Genomic DNA, 16,962 nt, shown 5'->3' with positions numbered 1-16,962 from the left:
CAACAGTTAATATCAAATCACATAAAGAAAGAGACGATGATTGCTTCAACAAGCTCTCAAAGGAGAGAACCAAAGGATCTTCTGGATGAAGGTGCCTTCCTGGAATTATCGGATGCAAAATTCAAAAGACTAATATACAGAACTCTTCAAGACATCAGGAAGGACATCATGCAATATGCAGAACAAGCCAAGGAACACACAGATAGAACAGTTGAAGAAATTAAAAAGGTTATTCGAGAACATAATGAAAAAGTTAATAAGGTACAAGAATCCATGGAGAGACAGCAATCAGAAATTCAGATGATTAACTATGAAATTACAGAATGAGACAACTCAATAGAAAGTCAGAGGAGCAGAATCAAGCAAGTGGAAGGCAGAATTTCTGAACTTGAAGGTAAAGCACTTGGCACTAATACATTTGAAGAAAAATCAGATAAAGGAATTAAAAAAAATGAAGACACAATAATGATGTGGTACTCTATCAATAGAAATAAACTCTGAGTGATTGGAGTACCAGAACAGAAAGGGATAACAGAAGATACAGAGAAAATTGTTGAAGATTTGTTGGCAGAAAACTTCCTTGATATCATGAAATATGAGAAGATATCTATATAACATGCTCATCAAACTCCACATGAGGTAGATGTTAAAAGAAAGTCGCTAAGAAATATTATAGACAAACTTTCCAAAACCAAAGATAAAGAGAGAATTGTAAGAGCAGCGAGGGGTAAACAAAAAGTCATTTGCAGAAAAGTCATTTGCAAAAAAGACAATAAAAATAAGCTGGGGCTACTTGGCAGAAACCGTGTAGGCAAGAAGACAATGGGGTGACTTATATAAAAAATTGAAGGAAAAAAATTGACAGCCAAGAATCTTATATCCAGCAAAACTGTCTCTCAAATATGAAGGTGAAATTAAGACATTTCCAGATAAACAGAGGATTAGGGAATTCATAAAAATTGAACCAAAACTACAAGAAATATTAAAGGGAGTTCTTTCGTTAGAGAATCAATAATATCAGGTATCCAAGATTCGAACAATGCACAGTATAATCAGATGTCAGCCCAAACAGGAAAATCACAAATTAAATCAAAAAAATAAAATGCTCAAAACAGGGATACAACAATGTCTTTATGGAAAAGAAGACAACATTAAAATAATAAAGAGGGACTAAGAAATGTAGTCATAGATCTTTAATATGGAGAGGAAGACAAGGCCATATAAAGAAATAAAAGTTAGGTTTAAACCTAGAAAAAAGGGGTAAACATTAAGGTAACCACATAGGAGACCAACTATCCTACTCATAAAAAGAAAATACAAGAAAATTATAGACACTCAGCAGAAAAACAACAATGCGTAAGAGGAAAAGACAATATACAAAGATAAACTACTCAGCACAAAAAATTAAGTGGGAAAAAGAAACTGTCAAAAACACACAAAAAAAAGACATCTAAATGGCAGCATGACACTCATACCTATCCATAATTATGTTGGATGTTCACGGACTAAATGCACTGGTAAAGAGACAGAGAGTGGGAGAATGGATAAAAAAAAGTGATCTCTCTATATGCTGCCTAGAAGAGACATGCCTTTGACTTAGAGAAACAAACAAAAACTCAAAGGATGGAAAAAAATATATCAAGCAAACAACAATCAAAAAAGAGCAGGAGTGGCAATATTAATTTCTGACAGAATAGACTTTAAATTTAAATCCATCACAAAGGATAAGGAAGAACACTATAAAATGATTAAAGGGACAATATACAAGGAGGATATAACCATATTCAGTATTTATGCACCCAATGACAGGGCCGTAAGATACATAAAACAAACGCTAACAGCATTGAAAAGTGAGATAGCTCCACAATTATAGTAGGAAGCTTCAACATAACACTTTCGATGATGGACAGAAAATCCAGATAGAAGCTTAATAAAGACATGGATGATCTAAATGCCACAATCAACCATCTCAACCTTGTAGACATGTATGGAACACTCCACCCTACAGCAGCCAAGTATACTTTCTTTTCTAGTGCACATGGAGCATTCTCTAGAATAGACCACATGCTAGGTCATAAAGCAAGCATTAGCAGAATCCAAAACATTGAAATATTACAAAGCATCTTTCTCTTACCACAAGGCCATAAAAGTGGAAATCAATAACAGAAAAACCAGGGAAAAGAAATCAAGCACTTGGAAACTGAACAATACCCTGCAGAAAAAAAGACTGTGTTATACAAGACATTAAGGATGGGTTAAGGAAATTCATAAAATCCAATGAGAATGAAAACACTTCCTACAGAACCATTGGGATACAGCCAAAGCAATTCTCCGAGGTGAATTTTTATCAATAAATGCACACATACAAAAAGAAGAAAGGGCCAAAATAAAGAAATATCCCTACAACTTGAAAAAACAGAAAGAGAGCACCAAAAGAAACCCTCAGGCACCAAAAGAAAACAAATAATAAAAATTAGAGCAGAACTAAATGAAATAAAAAAAAAAAAAAATGAAATAGAAAACAGAAAAACAATCAAAAGGGTTAACAAGACCAAAAGCTGGTTTTTTGAAAAAAATTAACAAAATTGATAAACCGTTGGCCAAACTGACAAAAGAAAAAGCAGGAAAGGAAGCAAATAACCTGAATAAGAAATGAGATGGGCAATATTAAAACAGACCTAACTGAAATTAAAAGAATCATATGAGATTACTACAAAAAACTGTACTCTAAAAGTTTGTAAACCTAGAATAAATGTATGAATTCCTAGAAACACACTACCTACCTAAACTAACACAAACAGAGGTAGAACACTTAATAGATGCATAACAAAAAAAGAGATTGAAAAGTTAATCAAAAAACTCTCAACAAAAAAAAAAAAGCCCTGGCTCTGATGGCTTCCCTATAGAATTCTACCAAACATTCAGAGAAGAATTAACACCACTACTGCTAAAGGTATTGCAGAACACAGAAAAGGGCAGAATACTCCCAAACTCAATGTCAGCATATCCTTAATACCAAAACCAGATAAAGACACCACAAAAAAAAAAAGAAAATTATAGACCTATATCCATTATGAACTTAGATGCACAAATCCTAAATGGAGAGAGTCAGAAAGCATTCCTCTTGAGAATGGAAACCAGACAAGGAGGCCCTTTATCACCACCCTTATTTAACATTGGGCTGAAGGTCCTAGCTAGAGCAATTAGGCTAAATATAGAAATAAAGGGCATCCAGATTGGTAAGGAAGGAATAAAAGTATCTCTATTTGCAGATGACATGATCTTATATACAGAAAAACCTAAGGAATCCTCAAAAAAACTACTGAAACTAATGAACGAGTTCATCAGTGTATCAAGATACAAGATAAATATACAAAAAATCAGTTGGATTCCTCCACAGCAAAATAAAGAACATAGAAGAGGAAATCACGAAATCAGAATCAATTACAGTAGCCCCCAAGAAGATAAAATACAGAGGTGTAAAAGACCTATACAAAAAAAAAGCTACGAGACTCTACTGCAAGAGACCCAAAGAAACCTGTATAAGTGGAAAAACATACCTTGCTCATGGATAGGAAGACTTAACATTGTAAAAATGTCTATTCTACTAAAAGCCATCTATAAATATAATGCAATTCCGATCCAAATTCTAATGACATTTTTAAATGAGATGGAGAAACAAATCACCAACTTCATATGGAAGGGAAAAAGGCCCTGGATAAGTAAAAAAAAAAAAAAAAAATTTTTTTTGATAAGTAAAGCATTACCGAAAAAGAAGAAGAAAGTGGGAGGCCACACTCTACCTAATTTCAGAAACTATTATACTGCCACAGAAGTCAAAACAGCCTGGTACTGGTACAATAACAGATACATAGACCAATGGAACAGAATTGCGAACCCAGATATAAACCCATCCACATATGAGCAGCTGAACTTTGACAAAGGCCCAAGTCAGTTAAATGGGGAAAAGGCAGCCTTTTAAACAAATAGTGCTGGCATAACTGTATATGCATCTGCAAAAAAACGAAACAAGACCCTTACCTCACACCATGCTCAAAAACTAAATCAAAATAGATCAAAGACCTAAGTATAAAATCTAAAACGATAAAGATCACGGAAGAAAAAATAGGGACAATGTTAGAAGCCCTAATACATGGCATAAACATTATATAGAACATTACTAACAATGCAGAAGAGAAACCAGATAACTGGGAACTCTTAAAAATCAAACACCTATGCTCGTCCAAAGACTCCACTAAAGAAGTAAAATGATTACCTATAGACTGGTAAAAAGTTTTTAGCTATAACATTTCTGATTAGTGTCTCTAAAATTTATATGATACTGTAAAAACTCAATTACAAAAAGACAAATAACCCAATTAAAAAATGGGCAATGGGTATAATAGACACTTCACTAAAGAAGGCATTCAGGTAGCTAACACATACATGAGGAAATGCTCTCGATCATTAGCCATTAGAGAAAAGCAAATCAAAACTACACTGAGAATCCATCTCACTCCAACAAGGCTGGCATTAATCCAAAAAACACAAAATAACAAATGTTGGAGAAGTTGTGCAGAAGCTAGAAGATTCATACTCTGCTGGTGGGAATGTAAAATGATATAACCACTTTGGGATTGATTTGGCGCTTCCTTAAGAAACTAGAAATAGAACTGCCATACGATCCAGCAATCCCACTCCTTGGAATGTAACCTAGAGATATAAGAGCCTTTACATTAACAGATATATGCACACCCATGTTCATTGCAGCAGTGTTCACAATAGCAAAAAAATAGAGGCAACCAATGTGCCCATCAATGGATGAATGGATAAATAAATTATGGCAAATTAACGCAAAGGAATATTATGCACCGATAAAGAACAATGATGAATCTGAAACATTTCATAACATGGAGGAATCTGGAAGGCGTTATATTGAGTGAAATTAGTCAGTTGCAAAAGGACAAATACCGTATAAGACCACTATTATAAGAACTCAACAAATACTTTAAACAGAGAAGAGAATATTCTTTGATAGTTATGAGAAGGAGGGAGGGAGGGAAAGGGATTTTCACTAATTAGATAGTAGATAAGAACTATTTTAGGTGAAGGGAAAGACAACACACAATACAGGAGAGGTCAGCACAAGCGGACTAAACCAAAAGCAGTTTCCTGATTAAACAACATTTTGAAGGCCAGTGTAGCAGGGGTAGGGATTTGGGGACCATGGTTTCAGGTGACATCTAAGTCAGTTGGCATAATAAAATCTATTAAGAGAACATTCTGCATCCCACTTTGGAGAGTGGTGTCTGGGTTCTTAAACGCTAGCAAGCGGCCATCTAAGATGCATCAATTGTTCTCATGCCACCTGGAGCAAAGGAGAATGAAGAACACCAAAGATACGAGGTAATTATGAGCCCAAGAGGCAGAAAGGGCCACATAAAGCACAGACTACATTAGCCTGAGACCAGAAGAACTAGATGGTGCCCGGCTATAACCAATGAGTGCCCTGACAGGGAATACAACAGAGAACCCCTGAGGGAGCAGGAGAGCAGTGGGATGCAGACCCCAGATTCTCGTAAAAAGACCAGACTTAATGGTCTGACTGAGACTAAAATGACCCCAGAGGTCATGGTCGCCAGACCTTCTGTTAGCCCAAGACAGGAACCATTCCCAAAGCCGACTCTTCACACAGGGATTGGGCTGGACTATGAGATAGGCAATGACACTGTTAAAGAATGAGCTTCTTGGATCAAGTAGACACATGAGACTATGTTGGCATCTCCTGTCTGAAGGGGAGATGAGAGGGTAGAGGGGGAAAGAAGCTGGCCGAATGGACATGAAAAGACAGAGTGGAGGGAAGGAGTGTGCTGTCTCATTAGGGGAAAAACAATTAGGAGTATATAGCAAGGTATTTATAAATTTTTGTATGACAGTCCACCTTGATTTGTAAACTTTCACTTAAAGCACAATAAAAATTAAAGAAACCAAATAATGTATTGCATTGGAGGAATTTGTTGCAAAAGATCTCTTTAAAGTGTCGAAAAACAAAAACATCACTTTGAAGACTAAGTTGTGCCTCATCCAAGCCATGGTATTTTCAATCGCCTCATATGCATGCAAAAACTATACAATGAATAAGGAAGACCGAATAAAGAATTGATGCCTTTCATTTATGGTATTGGCGAAGAATATTGAATATACCATGGACTGCCAGAAGAACAAACAAATCTGTCTTGGAAGAAGTACAGCCTGATTGCTCCTTAGAAGTGTGTATGGCGAAATTTCATCTCATATACTTTGGACAGGTTATCAGGAGGGACCAGTCCCTGGAGAAGGACATCATGCTTGGTAAATAAAAGGGTCAGTGAAAAATAGCAATATCCTCAATGAGATGGACTGACTCAGCGACTGCAACACTGGGCTCCAACATAGCAATGATTGTGAGGATGGAGCAGGATCAGGCAGTGTTTCCTTCTGTTGTGCAAAGGATAGCTATGAGTTGGAGCTGACTCTACAAAACCGGATGACAATTCCAACATGTGTCTTTCAAGTCAATTTTTCATTTTATACTTCTTCCAAATAAGACAAAAATAATCATAAACAGAAGAACTAAGGCTTTGCATACATTTATGGTGGCAATGGTTTTGGTTTCTGTCTTAGTCATCTAGTGCTGCTATAACAGAAATACCACAAGTGGATGGCTTTATCAAAGAGAAATTTATTCTCTCACAGTCTAAGACGTTACAAGTTCAAATTCAGGGTGTCAGCTCCAGGGAACGGCTTTCTTTGTTGCCTCTGGAGGAAAGTTTCCTTGTCATAAACCTTCCCCTGATTGAGAAGGTTCCCAGGCACAGGAACCCCAGGTCCAAAGGATATGCTCTTCTTTTGTCACCTCTTTCTTTGTGGAATGAGGTCCCCGCTCTCTGTTAGCTTAGAGATAAAAGGTGGTGCAGGCCACACCCAGAGAATCGCCCTTTACATTGGATCAGGGACGTGACGTGGTAAGGGTGTTACAGTCCCACCCTAGTCCTTTTCAAAATAAAATAACAATCTCACCCTAATCCTCTCTAACATAAAATTACAATCACAGATTACAGGACAACAACAAAATACGGGGAATCACAGCCCAGTCAAATTGATACATACATTTTTGGGTCAGGTGCACCTTAGTGTTCAAGGTGACATCTTTGCTTTTCAACACTTTTAAGAGGTCTTTTGCAGCAGATTTGCCCAACCCAATGCATCTTTTTTCTTTTTCTTTTTTTATTGTGCCTTAGGTGGCTGTTTACAGCTCAAGTTAATTTCTCATAGAAAAATCAATACACATATTGATACGTTACACTAGTTGCAATCTGTATAATTCCACCCCAGATTTCCCATGTCCATCCAACCAGCTCTTGTCCCTTCCTGCCTTCTCATCCTACCTCTGGACAGGAGCCATCCACTTGGTCTCTTGTATCTGCTTGAACTAAGAAGTGCACTGTTCACCAGTATTATTTTATGTTTTATAGTCTTGTCTAATCTTTGTCTGAAGAGTGGACTTTGGGAATGGTTTTAGTTCTGGGTTAACAGAGTGCCTGGGGGCCATGGCTTCGAGGGTTCCTCCAGTCTCAGTAAGACCCTTAAGTTGTCTACTTACAGGAATTCGAGCTCTGCTTCAAATATTTTTCCAACTCCTTCACGGACTCTCTGCTATGTTCCCAGTCAGGGTGTTTGTTGGTCGTAGCCGGGCACCCTCTAATTCTTCTGGTCTCGGGCTGACGAAGTCTCTGGTTTATGTGGCTCTTTTGTCTGTTGGGCTCATGTTTTCCTTGTGTCTTTGGTGTTCTTCATTCTCCTTTGCCCCAGCTGGGTTGGGGTCTGTTGAAGCATCTTAGGTGGTTGCTTGCAAGCCTCTAAGAACCCAAAGCCACTCACCAAAGTAGGATGTAGACCATTTTTTTTTATAAATTGCCTTATGCCAGTTGAGGTAGATATGCCCCAAAACTATGATACCCAGTCCTCAACCCAGTAATTCGGTCCTCCAGGAAGTTTGGTTATGTCTATAAAGCTTCCATGACCTTGACTTGGTCAAGATGTGCTGATTCCCCTGGTATTGTGTACCGTCTTACCCTTCACCAAAGTTACCACTTATCTACTTTCTAGTTAGTGTTTATCCCTTCCCATTCCTTTGCTCCTCCTTAACCATCAAAGATTGTTTCTTTTTCCATGTAAACCTTTCCATGATGTTTGTATAATAGTGGTCTCAAATAGTATTTGTCTGCTCATGATTGTCTTATTTCACTTAGCATAATGTCCTCCAGATTCCTACATGTTGTGAGATGTTTTGCAGATTTATCATTGTTCTTTATTGTTGCATAACATTCCACTGTGTGTATGTACCATAGTGTGTTCATCCATTCATCTGTTAATGGGTACATACATCGTAACATTGCAATGAACATGGGTGTGCCTATGTCTATTCAAGTGACAGCTCTTATTTCTGTTGGATAGTGGGGTTGTTCGATGGTATGGTATTTGTATTTCTAGGTCTTTAAGGAAGCTCCATATAGTTTCCCAAAATGGTTGTATCATTTTACATTGCCATCAGCAGTGTATAAGAGTTCAAATTCGCTGGATTACAGTTTTTCGTGGCGTTCTTTTATATTCCATTTTATTTCAGTTGGGTCTGTTTTAGTGTCCCCCATTTCATTTCTTATTTGGGCTGTTTACTTCCTCTCATTTTTCTTTTGTCTGTTTGGCCAATGGTTTGTTGATTTTGTTGATCCTTTCAAAGAACCAATTTTTGGTTTTGTTGATTCTTGGTATTGTTTTTTATTCTCTATATCAATTATTTCTGCTCTGATCTTTATTATTTCCTTTCTTCTGGTGGCTGCAGGCTTCTTTTGCTGTTTTCTATTTGTTCAAGTTGTATAGCTAACATTTTGATTTTTTCCATTTCTTCTTTTTTCATGTGTGCATCTACTCCTATAAATTGACCTCTGAGCAGTGCCTTTGCTGTGTCCCAAAATTTTTGCTATAATCTATTTTCATTCTTGTTTGATTCTAGGAATTTTTGATTCCATCTTTGTTTTCTTCTATTACCTAGTGGTTTTTCAGCAAGATGTTATTCAGTTTCCTTGTATGTGATTTTTTTTTTCCTGGCTCTTCCTGTTGTTAATTTCTACTTTTATGGTATTGAGATCAGAGACGATGATTTGTATTATCTCAATGTTTTGGATTTTGTTGAAGGTTGCTTTGTGGTCTAAAATATGGTCAATTTTGTAGAACGTTCCATGGGTGTTGGAAAAGAATGTGTACTTTGCTGCTGTTGGATGGAGTGTTCTGTGTATGTCTACAAGGTCCAGTTGATTGATTGTGGCCTTTACATCTTCTGTATCTTTGTTCAGTTTATTTCTTGATTTTCTGCCTTTTACCGAGAGTGGTGTGTTGAAGTCTCCTACTATTATTGAGAAGCTGTCAATTTTTCTTTTTAGTATGTTAGAGTTTGTTTTACATATTTTGAAGCCCTGTTGTTGGATGCATAGATATTTATTTTTGCTTATATCCTTATGGTAGATTGTCTGTTGCAATAATGTATAACATCCTTTCTTGTCTTTTATGATGGCTTTTGTTTTAAAGACTATTTTTATCTAAGATTAAGATTGCCAGTTCTACTCTTTTTTGGTTGCTCTTTGCTTTATATATATATACACACACACATATATATGTTTATATATTTAGCCTTTGATTATTAATATATTTATGTCTTCATGTCTAAGGTGTGTGTCTTGTAGACGGCGTATACCTGGGTCACGTTTTTTAATCCATTCTGTCACTCTCTGTCTCTTTACTGGTGCATTTAAGTCATTTATACCTAGTGTGATTATTGACAAGGGTGAGTTTATTGCTGTCATTTTATAGGGCTTTTTTTGTGTGTGTGGTGCTATTGTTTTCTTTGTTCCCCTTACTGTCCTGAGCTGAATTCCTTTGATTTCTGGATTTTTCTTTTACTTCTTTAATTTTAGTAGATTTTGTGTTTACTGAGATTTCATGTTTTTTTGCTTTATTTTTATGAGCAGATTTCTTAACCTACCTTTCTAAGTTTAAACCAGTCTTTTATTACTTGAATTGACTTCCTCTCCATTTGAAAGTTCTATATGTGCACCACTTGTTCTCTTTTTCATTGTTCTGATGTTGTTGTCATTTACAGATTGACCACTCTGTTTCCATGTTGTAAATATTTTAGTTTTGTTGTATTCTTGAGAGTTCATTACCCAGGTTGCTGTCTGACTGATGCTGTCCCATGTCCTAGATTCAAGTTGTTGTCTACTGTTGTTGATTCTCTAACTGAAGGAGTCCCTTTAACAATTCCTTTGAGTTTGGTTTGGTTTTTACATATTCCCTTAATTTCTGCTTTACTGGAATTGTCCTAAATTTGCCATCAGCTAGGTCAGTCACTCAGCTATAGTGTAACAGGGAATATCCAGCAAGTGAGGCTGGGAAGGGATGAGTCATTTATGGTTTAGGGCCCAAGGTTGGGGTGAATATGCTGGTGCCCCTCAGGCACACAGTGCTCAGCACACAGTGTACATAGGCAGCAAAGATTTTAGAGATCAGGTGCTAATTGGAAATTTCATAGCTAAAACCTTTTTCCCAGTTTGTAGGTAGGTAATCTGTTCAATCTTTCAGTGAAGTCTTTGGATGAGTATAGGTGTTTGATTTTTAGGAGCTCCCAGTTATCTAGTTTCTTTTCTGCATTTTTCATAATGTTTTGTATACCGTTTATGCCCTGTATTAGGGTTTCTAACGTTGTCCCTACTTTTTCTTCCATGATTTTTATCGTTTTAGATTTTACATTTAGGTCTTTGATCCATTTTGAGCTCGTTTTTCTGCATAGAGTGAGGTATGGGTCTTGTTTCATTTTTTTGCATATGTATATCCAGTTATGCCAGCGCCATTTGTGAAAAAGGCTCTCTTTTCACCCATTTAACTGTTTTGGGGCCTTTGTCAAATATCAACTACTCGCATGTGGATGGATTTATGCCTGGATTCTCAATTCTGTTCCACTGGTCTGTGTGTCTATTGTTGTACCAATACTAGGCTGTTTTGACTTCTGTGGCGGTATAATAGGTTCTTGAGGTAGAGTGAGGCCTCCCACTTTGTTCTTCTTTTTCAGTAATGCTTTACTTATCTGGGGCCTCTTTCCCTTCCATATGAAGTTGGTGATTTGTTTTTCCATCTCATTAAAAAATGTCTTTAGAATTTGGATTGGAATTGCATTGTATTTACAGATAGTTTTTAGTAGAATAGACATTTTTACAATGTTAAGTCTTCCTATCCATGAGCGAGGTATGTTTTTCCACTTAACGTAGGTTTCTTTTGGTTTCTTGCAGTAGTGTCTTGTAGTTTTCTTTGTATAGGTCTTTTACATCTCTGGTAAGATTTATTCCTAAGTATTTTACCTTCTTGGGGGCTACTGTGAATGGTATTGATTTGGTGATTTCCCCTTCCATGTTCTTTTTATATGTTTATCTTGTATCCTGATACTCTGCTGAACTCTTCTATTACTTTTAGTAGCTTTCTTGAGTGTTCCTTAGGGTTTTCTATGTATAAGATCATGTCATCTGCAAATAGAGATAATTTTACTTCTGCCTTGCCAATCTGGATGCCCTTTATTTTTTTATCTAGCCTAAGTGCTCTGAGTAGGACCTCCGGCACAATGTTGGATAACAGTGGTGATAAAGGGCATCCTTGTCTTGTTCCCGAAGTCAAGGGGAATGCTTTCAGGCTCTCTCCATTTCGGATGATGTTGGCTATTGGCCCTTTATTACACTGAGGAATTTTCCTTCTATTTCTATTTGGCTGAGAGTTTTTATCTTGACTAGGTTTTCTACTTTGTCATATACCTTTTCTGTGTCAATTGATAAAATCGTGTGATTCTCGTCTTCTGTTTTATTTATGTGACAGGTTGCATTAATTGTTTTTCTAATGTTGAACCATGCCTGCATACCTGGCTTGAATCCCACTTGGTCATGGTGAATTATTATTTTTTTTTTTTGATATGTTATTGAATTCTGTTGGCTAGAATTTTGTTGAGGATGTTTACATCTAAGTACATGAGGGATACAGGTCTGTAATTTTCTTTTTGGTGGCCTTTTTACCTCATTTTGGTATCAGGGATATGGAGGCCTCACAGAATGAGTTCGGGAGTATTACGTCCAGTTCTACACTCTGAAATACCTTTAGTAGTACTGGTGTCCCCCATGGGTGACCCTGCTGGTATGTGAATACCCATGGCATATCTTCCAGCATCACAGCAACAGGCAAGCCCCCAGAGTATGACAAATAGACAGATTAGGAAGAAGGACCCTGAAGTCTACTTCTGAAAAGCTTTACGCAGTGAAAACCTTATGAATAGCAGCAGAACATTGTCTGATACACTGCTGGAAGATGAGCCTCCCAGGTTGGAAGGCATAGAAAACATAACTGGGGAAGAGCTGCCTCCTCAAAGTAGAGTTGATCTTAATGGCATGGATGTAGTAAAGCTTTTGGGACCTTCGTTTGCTGATGTCGAGTGACCCAAAATGAGAAGAAACAGCTGCAAACATCCATTAATAATCAGAACCTGGAATGTACAAAGTATGAGTCTAGGAAAATTGGAAATCATCTAAAATGAAATGGAACACATAAACATAGATATACTAGGAATTAGTGAGCTGAAATGGACAGGTATTGGCAATTTCGAATCAGACAATCATATAGTCTACTATGCTGGGAATGACAACTTGAAGAGGAATGGTTTTCCATTCAACGTCAAAAAGAACATTTCAAGTTCTATCCTGAAGTACAATGCTGTCAGTGATAGGATAATATCCATATGCCTACAAGGAAGACCAGTTAATATGGCTATTATTCAAATTTAAGCACCAATCACTAGGGCCAAAGATGAAGAAAAAGAAGATTTTTATCAGCTGCTGCAATCCAAAATTGGTTGAACATGCAATCAAGATGCATTGATAATTACTGGCAATTGGAATGCGAAAGTTGGAAACAAAAAAGAAGGGTCCGTCATTGGAAAAAAATGGCCTTGGTGATAGAAACAATGCCGGAGATTGACTGATAGAAGTTTGCATGACCAACGACTTCTTCATTGCAAATACCTTCTTTCACCAACATAAATGACGACTATACAAATGGACTTCACCAGACGGAACACACAGAAATCAAATTGACTACATCTGTGGAAAGAGGCAATGGAAAAGCTCAATATCATCAGTCAGAACAAGGCCAGGGGCCGACTATGGAACAGACCATCAATTTCTCATATGCAAGTTCAAACTGAAACTGAAGAAAATCAGAGCAAGTCCACGAGAGCCAAAATATGACCTTGAGTTTTTCCCACCTGAATTTAGAGACCATCTGAAAAATAGATTTGACTCCTTGAACTCCAGTGACTGAAGACCAGACGAGATCTGGGATGCCATCAAGGACATCACACATGAAGAAATCAAGAGGTCATTGAAAAGACAGGAAAGAAAGGAAAGACCAAGATGGATGTGAGAGGAGACTCTGAAACTTGCCCTTGAGCGTTGAGCAGCTAAAGCAAAAGGAAGAACTGATGAAGTAAAAGAACTGAACAGAAGATTTCAAAGGGTGTCTCAAGAAGACAAAGTATTATAATGGCATGTGCAAAGAGCTAGAGATGGAAATCCAAAAGGGAAGGATATGCTTGGCATTTCTCAAGTTGAAAGAACTGAAGAAAAAATTCAAGCCTTGAGTTGCACTAGTGAAGGACTCCATGAGCAAAATATTAAATGAAGCAGAAAGCATCAAAAGAAGATGGAAAGAATACACAGAGTCATTATACCAAAAAGAATTAGTCGATGTTCAACCATTTCAAGAGGTGGCATAGGATTAGAAACCGATGGTACTGAAGGAAGAGGTCCAAGCTGCTGTGAAGACATTGGTGTAAAACAAGGCTCCAGGAATTGATGGAATATCAATTGAGATGTTTCAACAAACAAATGAAGCACTGGAGGTGCTCACTTGTCTATGCCAAGACATATGGAAGACAGCTTCCTGGCCAACTGACTGGAAGAGATCCATATTTATGCCTATTCCCAAGAAAGGTCATCCAATCAAATGTGGAAATTATAGAACAATATCATTAATTTCACAGGAAAGCAAAATCTTCTGAAGATCATTAAAAAATGGCTGCAGGAGTATATCGACAAGGAACTGCCAGAAATTCAGGCAGGTTTCAGAAGAGGACGTGGAACCAGGGATATCATTGCTGATGTCAGATGGATCCTGGCTGAAAGCAGAGAATAGCAGAAGGATGTTTACCTGTGTTTTATTGACTATGCAAAAGCATTCGACTCTGTGGTTCATAAGAAACTATGGATAACACTGAGAAGAATGGGAATTCCAGAAGACTTAATTGTGCTCATGAGGGACCTTTACATAGATCTAGAGGCAGTTGTTGGGACAGAACAATGGGATACTGATTGGCTTAAAGTCAGAAAAGGTGTGCGTCAGGTTGTATTCTTTCACCATACCTATTTAATCTGTATGCTGAGCAAATAATACTAGAAGGTGGACTATATGAAGAAGAACGGGGCATCAGGATTGGAGGAATATTGATTAACAACCTGCATTGTGCAGATGACATAACCTTGCTTGCTGAAAGTGAAGAGGACTTGAAGCACTTGCTAATGAAGATCAAAGACCACAGCCTTCAGTGTGGATTGCACCTCAACATAAAGAAAACAGAAATCCTCATCATGATAAATGGAGAAAAGATTGAAGTTGTCAAGGATTTCATTTTACTTGGATCCACAATCAACAGCCATGGAAGCAGCAGTCGAGAAATCAAGAGAAGCATTGCATTTGGTAAATCTGCTACAAAGGACCTCTTCAAAGTGTTGAAGAGCAAAGATGTCACTCTGAAAACTAAGGTGCGCCTGACCCAAGCCGTGGTATTTTCAGTTGCCTCATATGCATGTGAAAGCTGGACAATGAATAAGGAAGACCAAAGGAGAACTGATGCCTTTGAATTGTGGTGTTGGCAAAGAATATTGAACATACCGTGTATGGACTGCCAAAAGAATGAACAAATCTGTCTTGGAAGAAGTACAAGCAGAATGCTGCTTAGAGGCAAGGATGGTGTCTTACATCCTTTGGACATGTTGTCAGGAGGGATCACTCCCTGGAGAAAGACATCATGCTTGGCAGAGTACAGGGTCAGCGGAAAAGAGGGAGACCCTCAACGAGGTGGTTTGACACAGCAGCTGCAACAATGAGCTCAAGTGTAACAGCAATTGTAAGGACAGCCCAGGACCCAGTAGTGTTTCAGTCTGTTGTGCATAGGGTCGCTATGGGTTGGAACTGACTCGATGGCACCTAAGAACAACAACAGTAATGGTGTTAACTATTCCCTGAAATTTCGGTAGAACTCTGCCCTGAATTGTCCTGGGCAGGGCTTTTTTTTTATTGGGAGTTTTTTGATTACCTTTTCAATATCTTCTTTTGTTATGCGTCTATTTAGTTCTTCTGCTTCCATTTGTGTTAGTTCAGGTAGGTCGTGTGTTTCTAGGATTCATCCATTTCTTCTAGGTTTTCAAATTTGTTACAGTACAACTTTTCATAGTAATCTGATATGATGATTCTTTTAATTTCAGTTGGGTCTGTTGTAATATCGCCCATCTCATTTCTTATTTAGGTTATTTGCTTCCTCTCCTGTTTTTCTTTTGTCGGTTTGGCCAACGGTTTATCAATTTTTTTATTTTTTTAAAGAACCAGCTTTTGGTCTTGTTAATTCTTTCAATTCTTTTTCGTTTTCTATTTCACTTTATTCTGCTCTAATTTTTAGTGTTTGTTTTCATGTGTTGCCTGAGGGTTTCTTTTGACGCTCTTTTTCTATTTGATCAAGTTGTAGGGATTATTCTTTGGTTTCGGCCCTTTCTTCTTTTTGGATTTGTACATTTATTGATATAAATTGGCCTCTGAGCGCCACTTTCACTGTGTCCCAAATGTTCTGTTAGGAAGTGTTTTCATTCTCACTGGATTCTATGGATTTCTTTATTCCATTCTTAATGTTTCCTATATGCAGTCTTTTCTGAGCAGGGTATTTTTCAGCTTCCAAGTGTTTGATTATTTTCCCTGCTTTTCCTGTTATTGATTTTCACTTTTATGGCCTTATGGTCAGAGAAGATGCTTTGTAATATTCCAATGTTTTTGATTCTGCTAAGGCTTGCTCTATGACCTAATATGTGGCCTATTCTACAGAATGTTCCATGTGTACTAGAAAAAGAAAGTACAGTTGGTTGCTGTTGGTTGGAGTGTTCTGTATATGTCTATGAGGTCAAGTTGGTTGATTGGGACTTTTAGATCTTCTGTGTCTTTATTGAGCTTCTATCTGGATGTCCTGTCCTTCACCGAAAGTGGTGTGTTGAAGTCTCCTGCTATTATTGTGGAACTGTCTATCTCACTTTTCAATGCTGATAGAGTTTGTTTTATGTATCTTGTAGCCCTGTCATTGGGTGCATAAATATTTAATATGGTTATAGCTTCTTGGTATATTGTCCCTTTAATTATTATATAGTGTCCTTCCTTATCTTTTATGATGGATTTAACTTTAAAGTTTATTTTGTCAGAAAATGATATTGCCACTCCTGCTCTTTTTTGATTGTTGTTTGCTTGATATGTATTTTTCCATCCTTTGAGTTTTAGTTTGTTTTTGTCTCTAAATTCTTTTTTGTCTCTGAATTCTGAGATGGGGTTCTCTGTCTGTCTTGGAAGTTATCTGGTCTTCATTTTTGGCACTAGCATTGACCACTGTCTTCTATGTTCTCCCATGTTTCACTTGGGATTAAATTTTCTAGGGTCCTTGCTTTAGGGTCCTGGGTATGAGTCATAGTCTGTCAATGAGATGCACTCTTTTAGGATTGGGAAAATACAATAGAGAAAGAAGACATG

The sequence above is a fragment of the Elephas maximus genome, chromosome 5 (genome assembly GCF_024166365.1).
Source record: "Elephas maximus indicus isolate mEleMax1 chromosome 5, mEleMax1 primary haplotype, whole genome shotgun sequence".
NCBI classification, from domain to species: Eukaryota; Metazoa; Chordata; class Mammalia; order Proboscidea; family Elephantidae; genus Elephas; species Elephas maximus.
This window is presented reverse-complemented; position numbering follows the sequence as displayed.